At 41.7% G+C, this 9342-nt stretch overlaps 1 pseudogene; it reads right to left on the reverse strand.

Moving 5' to 3' along the window:
* Positions 1-431: 431 nt before the first annotated feature.
* LOC144708886 (anthocyanidin 3-O-glucosyltransferase 7 pseudogene) lies at positions 432-2018 on the reverse strand (annotated as a pseudogene).
* Between the last annotated feature and the right edge of the window lie 7324 nt (positions 2019-9342).

Here is a 9342-nt window from a genome sequence, read left to right on the forward strand (position 1 = left end):
AAAACTAGAATATCTTCATAATACATGAATTAATTTGTCGCTTACTTTATCTAATTAGTAGCTTACTCTATTTTGAATTTTAAAATTCACTTGATGATGTAGTTTCCTGAACACGGAGTAATTTGATGATATATTAAAACCTGTATAGTTTCCTCTGGGTGACCTATATTAGACTACATTGACCAATGCTTGACCAATCAGTATGATTTTGTTCAATGTTCAAAATCATCGTTCTAGCCATTCAAGTCAAAAACTTTGCACTACTTGTCACTTGTCAGATGTGTCTTAATCAATTATTAGAAATCAAATCCTATCAAAGGAAAATACGAGTTAAACTTTAATACCCTGTCTCCATTTTGTATAGCAGACAGGCATGCTTTCATAAAGCACGAGCTTCTCCTTTTGATCTCACAAATAAAGGAGCGGCTCCATAATCTAAAGTAGAGCTACTTAAATATCAAAGAAACACCTTAAAAGCTAAAAATACACGAGAAAATGCAAAGGTAGACCTCCTGACCAGTTAACTACGATACCAGAAACACCAAATTTCATAGGAGACGGGTGGGCGAAAACACATGCCAACCCTAGCATGAAACTTATTCAACAGCCGCTTAATCTTGCCCCATGACTCCCCATGATGAACTAGAAAGACGGCAGTCACCCAACAGACACCATATCCACAAGAGTCTGGAAATGGTCCGTGGACTTTCCACCCGGCTTCGCATGACAAGAATTCACCGCATCCCTAATCTCCACAGCCTTCTCCTTCATCTTCCTCCCCTCCTCCGTCCTCAGAACAACGTCCAGCGCTACGGTAATCCCTTCTCTGGTTATCTTCCCATCAGGAAAACCCACCCCCGTCTTCCACACATGAGAAATGCACCGCGCGTTCATCATGTGGTCGCCAAAGACAGGCCTACAGATCATGGGCACGCCGGCAGCGAGCCCCTCCAAGACCGAGTTCCACCCGCAGTGGGTCACAAACACGCCCACCGCTTCATGCTTCAAAACATCCGCTTGAGGGCTCCACTCCACCACCAGTCCCTTCTCCGCGGTCCTGCTCAGAAACCCTTCCGGCAAAGCCCCCCAGTACCTCCTCTTCAGAGCCCACACAAACGGCGTTCCGCTCTCCTCCAGCCCTTGAGCGAGCGCGCCTAGCTCGGTCTCCCCCAGAGCCGCCACGGTCCCGAACGCGACGTAAGCCACCGAGCCGGCGGCCCGGGCGTCGAGCCAGCTTAGACAGCCGCTCTCGTCTTCCTTAACGGGCCTGGGGAGAAGGAAGTTGAGAGCTCCGAGAGGGAGAAACTTCGCGTACTTGGCCCGTAGACTGTCCAGCAGGTCTACGTCGAGTCCTTCGAAGGCGTTCATGGCGACCGCGGCGGCTCGCGGCAGCGCCGGAACCATGTCGTGGAGAATGCGCGCGATGGGGAAGTCGCGGTCGCCGGAGAGGATACCGCTGGGCAGGTCGCGGACGCGCGTCCCCGCCATGCCGGGGATGAAGCCGAGGTCTTCGTCCGGGTCGGGCTCGGTCCGGCGGAGCGAGTCGGTGGCGATGTGGGCGGAGAAGCTGTGCGGGCCGCCGGGCCAGACCGCCACCCACGGAACTCCTTCCCCGGCCAAGTCCGCCGCGAACCAGTTGAAGCAGTCGCTGATAAGGAAGCCGACCGGAGCTCCGCCGGTGCAGCGGACCGCCTCCGCCATCGCCTTGGCGTAGCTCTCCGGCGCGGCGAGGAGGAAGGCCGCGAGATCCTCGTCAACTTCGTCGCTGTTTGCTAAGCCCACGTCGTAGAAGTTTAAGTTTGGCGGAGGGGCGGCAGCCGCGGAGAGCGCGGCGGCGGAGCGCGCGGAGGTGAGGAAAGAGAAGGTGACTTGCGGGGCCGCCGCGGCGAGGCCGCCGGCGAGCGCGTGTAGCGGCTGGTCGTGGCTTCCGAAGGGAAAGGCTAGCACTGCGACGTGCTGCTTCTCCGTCTTCATCTTGCTTATTTCTCTCGTTGAGGAGGTTGCGAGGGAATGGGAGTTTATAGCCACGCTACCGAGGGAAGTTATAGCCATGCTACGCTGAATCTTATTAAATGCAAGATCTGGGAAACCTACCCTCGTCCTTCCACCATGGGGTGTGTGTGTACGTGATAATTCAATGAGTTGGTATGTGGAAAGGACGGGAAAATTACAGCACACTCTGATATTTTGAAGCTTTCGTTCTAATTTCCTTTTTAGTTTATAGCAGAGTAAGCTAGAGAAAGAGATGCCATGTACAGAAGAGAAACGCGCCGGATGACAGGATAAATAACATTCCGGGCGAGGAAGATGATGATGAGATTCGACAAGGTGAATTGGGATTAGCTTAATCTATATAAGTTAATTAAATCTCATCAACCTACTGTTTATGCAGTTTTCAAATATCATCCGTGTATGCGGATCTCTAGTTGCTATGTTCTTTTTCATTGAATCTTCGTCAAATAATTCGTAATTTTGTTCATGAGAAAACCTAGGCAATGGCGTATTCATCTTGTTTCTTCTCTCGTGGAGGAATGCAAAAGATTTATAACCCTATTATCAAGGACACTGTTAGACGAGCGACGCTGAGCGTTATTAAAATTCGAGATTTACCATATCTTTCTGTTGAGATTCTTGATTGAAGAGAGAAGGACGAACAAGAAGAGATTGAACAAGAGGAGGAAGAATAGTTGAGAAGAAGAAGAGAAGAAAGAAGAAAGAAGGGGGCGCCAACAATCTTGAAATGATTGTTTATTAATCCTCGAAATTTAACAGACAAGATTGGTTCGTATTTATAGTCGTATTGTGATACTAACTATAGTAGTGTTTCTGTTTTAATCATAGCCGTTATAACTGTGTAACGGCTATGTTAAAACAAATTATGGCCGTTAGATTAACAGGAATATTTCCTATTCTATGTTTAATCCTGACCGCTAGATTTAATCCTATTCTATATGAAATCCTATATTAAATCCTAGCCGTCTATTCTCATAACGAGTATATAAATATTCGGGTTTTACTATCTAATGATTAAAAATCCTAAAGTCTCCTGTGCGGTCGCCTTTGTTGACTATCTGGTTCAGCATTCCTCAACACTTTCATCATGTGTTGTCTGTCGCTGAGTTAGGTACACAGATAGCCGTAATTCCATGAAGAAGATCAGTAACCTTGTTCGAGCCCAAGTTAGGTTGGCAGGAAACCCTAATAGAGGAAAGGAGAACGATGGTTAGTTCGACTGTCTTCTTAGTAGGAAATAGTCACCAGAACTAGATGGAAAAGTCAGCTTGTAGGACGGCGATCGATGGGTATTTCCCTGTTGTATTCTTACTCTCTTAGTTGGAGAGAGTCTCCATATATCAGATGGGAAACCCTAATCGCAAGAACGATCGACAACTGTTTGATGTTGTTTTCAAAAACACCCATCATTTGGAATTGAACTGTGGAAGGTGAGTGTCACCCAAGTTATCTTTGTTATAATATCTTCCCCTCTTCTACCATCTCTTATCTTTGTTTCCTCTCTGATCATATGTTCATTGTCCTTGGCATAGGTTTTTCCCCGTATAAGTTTTCAATGGACTCCTCCAAGTCAGCCTATTTACTGTTAGGTTATATGACCTTGATTCACATGAAGCTAAATCAATTCACACAGTGTAATGGAAATAACAGACTCATACTGGCATTTACGAAACATTGATCGAATCAGTTGTGCACTGTTCAAATTTGTGACTTATCAGTTCCTCCAGGAAGATGGTTTGAGATGTTCATATGTCCACACTCTAGATGTATTCACACAATTCCTAGTACAGAATGTCCTCCTTAATGTCTTCCTTAATTGTAACAAGCCCCATTATCATTCCACCATCTTCATTACACCACCTCATTACACCAGAAATGGAAAGAAGTTATGGGAGAAGGGAAAAGAAGGAAAAGAACTTGAAGGGTTTTGTATTTGGTGACTTCCATTTAGATCCTTTGCCTATTAATAATAAGTGGGATTTTTTCTTAAAAAATCATTAAGTTAAGTATATCTTCTGAAGTCAAAAAGAACATTTGTGTGTGACCCTCTAGGTTCATTTATTGGTCTAGTTAATGATTCTGGTGGCCCAATAACATTTATCCTCTTCCATGCTAATGATAGGCATCATATAGATTTATTAATCATGTATTTATTTAATCCAATCAATCTGATTGATAATTTGGGTTAATGCCAGTATTCATACAAATCAATTCTGTGAATGTTTTCCATTAAAGAATACTCATTTTTTGTCATTAATGTCTCCACACGAATGGCTATAGGATTGGCCACACACATCATTAACTGGAACTAGATAGTGTTACTCTATTAAAATTCTTTGATGTCCTTTTGAAGTACCTTTCGAATATGAATATTCATACACATGCTTACAGAATAATTTTCTCTATATTATGATATCATCATAACTCCCTAAATCAACTCATGGACCTCATTATAAGCATCACAATTGCACTATAGTGAATATATTTTATCAATAAACATTGCACATGATAAGGCACGTCTAAATTTTCATGTGTGCACAAAGTTTCTTGCAACGCAAACTGCAATTTTTAATTCATGGATCCACCTAAAAGTCCTTTGAGATAAAGATTAATCTCCACTACCATTGTTTTTAGGTGTTTATGATAGCTTCAAATATTGATGGTTTAATATTTTTGAATTTAAATAACGGTGGTTCATTTAGTACAAAATAATAGTTTATTTAAAGAAATTTAGATTTATTAATAATTATAAAAATAATATGTTATTATTTGGTGGCCTCTTCATCTAATTTAACATAATAATAGGGAGATGAAGACAGCTCTTCGCAGAAGAATCAATATTAAAGGATTTGAGCCCACACTAAGCCGGAAAACTTTATATAAAAACGTTCACTTCTGAGGAAATGATCATGTCAGTCTGTAAAAGTAACTTTTAAAAAAACTGATTTGACCCCTCTCCATCAGTAATACCCCTATTTATCATGAGAGGCAGAAAATGAAAATCCTTCATATTCAAGTGGTCAATCATAACTATGTAAAGGATTACCATCAATAACATTTACATGAAAAAAATTTCCACCATGAATGAAATCAGTAACCTTGGACTTTTTGTTACCCACCAGCCTTCCCTTTAAGTTTCCTTCTAGTCCAATCAAAATATCCACAGAGTTTTAAGGTTCACATTATTTTTTATCATTGTGGTCAAAATTATACAAACGCTTCTTCACCTCAAACATTGAACATAAAACATTTCATCACCTCGTTGATCTGGTTGTTCCTACAACTAGTGTAATTGTGTGTTGAATCCCCAATCGTGTATTTCAATAATATATTCTTTCCATTGCCAAAATATAAAATTAAAGCACAATAACCAAAATGGACTAAGTGTAATGATTAACCTCAATAAGCTTCCACATTACATTTCGATGACTGATGATACTTCCTTCATATAAAAATTTTAAGTTTGAATATTTAAAGTCTAAAGGTCTTCATGTCATTATATAAAAACTTCTTTACTCAGTTGTGATATTTCATTTTCATTCAGAGAGGTTAGTAAATCTTTAGACAAGGAGAATATGCATCAAAATGTGTCAATGTGGGATAAATCTTACCAAAACAATAGGATGAAGCTAATTCACATGGAGGAAGCATCTAGAACTAATTTGTATCCATCCTCTTTGACCATGATGTCATCATCATTAGAATATACATCAATCTAATTCATGAAATGTTTTATTTCCTCATCTTTGGAATACTCTTTTGGGTTCACAGGTTTTAATTGATTATTAGATAACAGTTTTCATAAAACAAAATACCAAAAAACAATATTTAATTGATTAATAAAATCATAGAGGATCTCATCACCGTGTTGTAAACCATAGATGTCCATGAGTCCAATTCAGACATATCTCCGCAATTGAGGCAGTGATGTAACTCATCTTCTTCTCCAGCTCTTCATGAGGATCTAGTATATCTCTTTACCATTTTCTCAAGAGTGGAGTAAATCGAATGAGGAGAAAGAGGGGCATACAGGTCTGGTTGTCATGAGCACCTAAAATGGGTGCCCACCTATTTATATTTATCTAGCATATGTTTTAAAAGTAGTTATAATTTTAAGCATATCAACCAATGTCCACAGATCTTATGTGTGTGACCCACTAGGCTAATGTATCATTCTAGTTAATAACTTTCATGACCCAGTAATATTTATTGGCCTACTTTATTAATTAACTATAGCATCACATGTTTCAATTAATGAATGATCTACTTAACCAAATAAATAGGTTGCTTCCAACTTATGGGATCCAAAGCTTCACCTCATACTCTAAAAGATACATACTAATGATTGATCTATTTTATGAACCTTTTTCATCATCAGCTGCTGTATATGTATGATCATTCAACCACGTGACACATACAAACGACTTTGGTTATGGTTTACCATCAAACCATAGTCTGCCATTCCAGTCAGTAACAATGCAGATTATTAGAGAATGCCTTGTTTAATATATCCACTACCTTGGTGATAGAGTTAACGCATCTTCTTTCTTTAGTCAATATCCTCATATATTGAGGGAAGAGAATCCCATCTTGACTACTCAATACCATTTGGTTACTTTTTGCTACATCTGAGCAAGGACTAATTTGAATACCATGATTAGGGACTTGTAGGTTATAGTCAAAACATATGTCCATGCAAAAGATGTATTTTGTGCCTCAGGTCATAGGATCACTTATGCGACTATGACATGTATCAACATGCTTAATGTTTGGGTATTACACCATTAGGGATTTGTGCAGATTAATTCAGTGACCTGTTTCTATTACATAACCTGTCACATATCCTTTGTGGCTCTAGCCAAAAAGTGACAATGAAAACCATAATTATTGTTTAAATAGAAAAACACAGTGATATTCTTTCTGGGTAGTTTGATGTCCATCTCAAATATCTATCAAATAGGAAATTTTAGAATACATGTTGAGAGACTACTGATCATTATAATTCCCAAACTCATCAAAATTCCCAAAATCATCGGAAGGTTTTACAAACTTCATTCTAAACATCACATGAGAACAATTATGGATAAGTATTTATTTCAGAGAATTTAAATTTTCATGGAGGTGTGATTGGCCTGATCACCACATAATATTCATCATTGCCTTCATAACTATTCAAATGATTATCATCATGAAAAAACTTTTCAACCTAGTATTAGGCTTCTTATTCTATAAATTCCTTTTCCATTGAACGGTATCCTCTCTCGAAGGTGATACATGTACAATATGTTCTTCCTGATAAGCCTGAAATTTCCTTTGGACGTCCCAAAAGCCTTGTGATCAGTGTTTTCTGTAAGTGTAGGAAGCATAATGTGAATATTCTCCAAAGCTTTACCACTTTCACAAGACATTTTGACTTTCAAATTCTCATCATTTCCCTTACAATATTTAATCTGATACACATCATAGTGATTGATATCTTCCCGATTTTCAAGATTTTACTCCTACTGAAAATAATGAAAAAACTGATATTTTATCTAAAAGAAGTTATTCTCATGATGCAGATGATATTAAGAAGATTTTCATTATGATAAGAGGAATGATCATTTATCAAATCAAAAGGATATTTTTGTCTTGAATAATAAAAATTAATTTATCATAATTTATATGATATCAACATTTATATGCATGATGATGCGTTTGAATTCTGCATGGACCTGAATCAATAGTAATCTTTTTTCACATCTATAAATTCTCTTTTATTATTAAGAATCTCCATTGTCCTCACTTTGTCCATAGTCACATACCTTTGGCTCTAGATCATTAATAAGTTAATATGTATGGATTTAGAGAATTTTTTTCTCAAAAAAGAATCTATAGTTAGAGATTAGCATATCTTAAGTGACACCAGAATACAGGTACTTTAGCTTTCTGGTCACTTTACCTTGATGGGCTTTGTCGCATTACTGCAAAACAAAGCTCATACTCAATCTCAGATCCTTTATATGTGTCCATGATGTCGGACGACGTCGCAGGCGTCATCCCGATGGGTATTGAGACGATGCTCTGATACCAATTTGATGCCGGATGTCATCCAAGACGTCGTCCAGTCAGTACCAAGGTGATGCTCGGTTACCTAGATAGTGGGGTCGGACGTCATCAATGACATCGTTCGACAGATAGACTTTAAGGGGTATATAACTATGATGGAATGATACGTCCTACGTGGTAATACTTGCAGGCCCCGTCTCGATGAAGTGTGCCAATTCTCGAGCTCCGAAGGGGTCGTGGAGTGAAGGCGACAGTGGCCTCTCGAACCTCGTCAGAGGGACGGCAGAGTCTATGGTGGCGATTGGAATCAATCCGTAGGGGCTTGCACGTACGGACGGCCTCGATCCATACCAGTAATACGCTTAAATTCTTGTAATTTACTCTCGATCCTCTCTCACCTATCTAGCCCCAGCACGGTGGAGACAATCAAAGATATACCGCAAAAGGTAAAATAATGATGGGGTGTGAGGGTGATGTACGTCATCAGCAATCAGCTCATAGTGTAGAATCTTTGTCAAAGGTAGCGGCTAGTGCGGGTGCAGTACAGGGGAGCCGGAGAGGGTCGGCGTGCTCAATTGGCAACGCGGCGCATGAGCAATTGGCGGAGCTTGGAGGTGGAGGGAGTGGCCGAGGCGCGAGGCACGACGGTCGCGGGCGAGGGTGCAATGCGGTGGCGTGGCACGGCACGGGCCCGTTCACAGACTGTGTGGTGCGGGTGAGAGTGCTGACGGCACAGTGCGAGTGGTGCAGATGGTAGTTCGTGCACGGACTGCGCGCCTCAAGCACTGGCAGCGCGGCTGGGCATGAAGCCCGGTCGCGCAGCGACGAGGCAGCACGAGCGCGGGCGCAAGCACGGTGTGGCGATGAAGTGCGGCGGGCAGCGTCGCATGGTTAGCTTGATGTCTGTGCCAACGCGTGCGGCCAGCGCGAGCGGGCAACACGGGCGGCATGGCCGGCCATGGCTCTGGCTTGGGCCGGGTAGCGCAGCTTGGGTGGGGCCGAGGAAGAGTTATGATGGACCATTGCCTGGGTTGGCGCAAGGAGAATTGGAGCAGTTTCCGATGGATGGAGGGGGTCGTTAGCGGGCATAGCCTGTGTCACCGGTGTGGGAGAGTTGAGAGGAGTTGAGAAAAGGGGGGTAGCGATTCCGACCATTCTCCCCTCCGTTCTTTACCTTCCTCTCTCCCCCAATCTTCCTCCTTAATGTCCGTGGACAGATTCTCGGCCACGGCAGCGTCGAGCTCATTGGCGCCAAGAATGTGGAAGGCGGGGAGATGAGAG

This window comes from Wolffia australiana, chromosome 10 (assembly GCF_029677425.1).
Source record: "Wolffia australiana isolate 7733 chromosome 10, ASM2967742v1".
NCBI classification, from domain to species: domain Eukaryota; kingdom Viridiplantae; phylum Streptophyta; class Magnoliopsida; order Alismatales; family Araceae; genus Wolffia; species Wolffia australiana.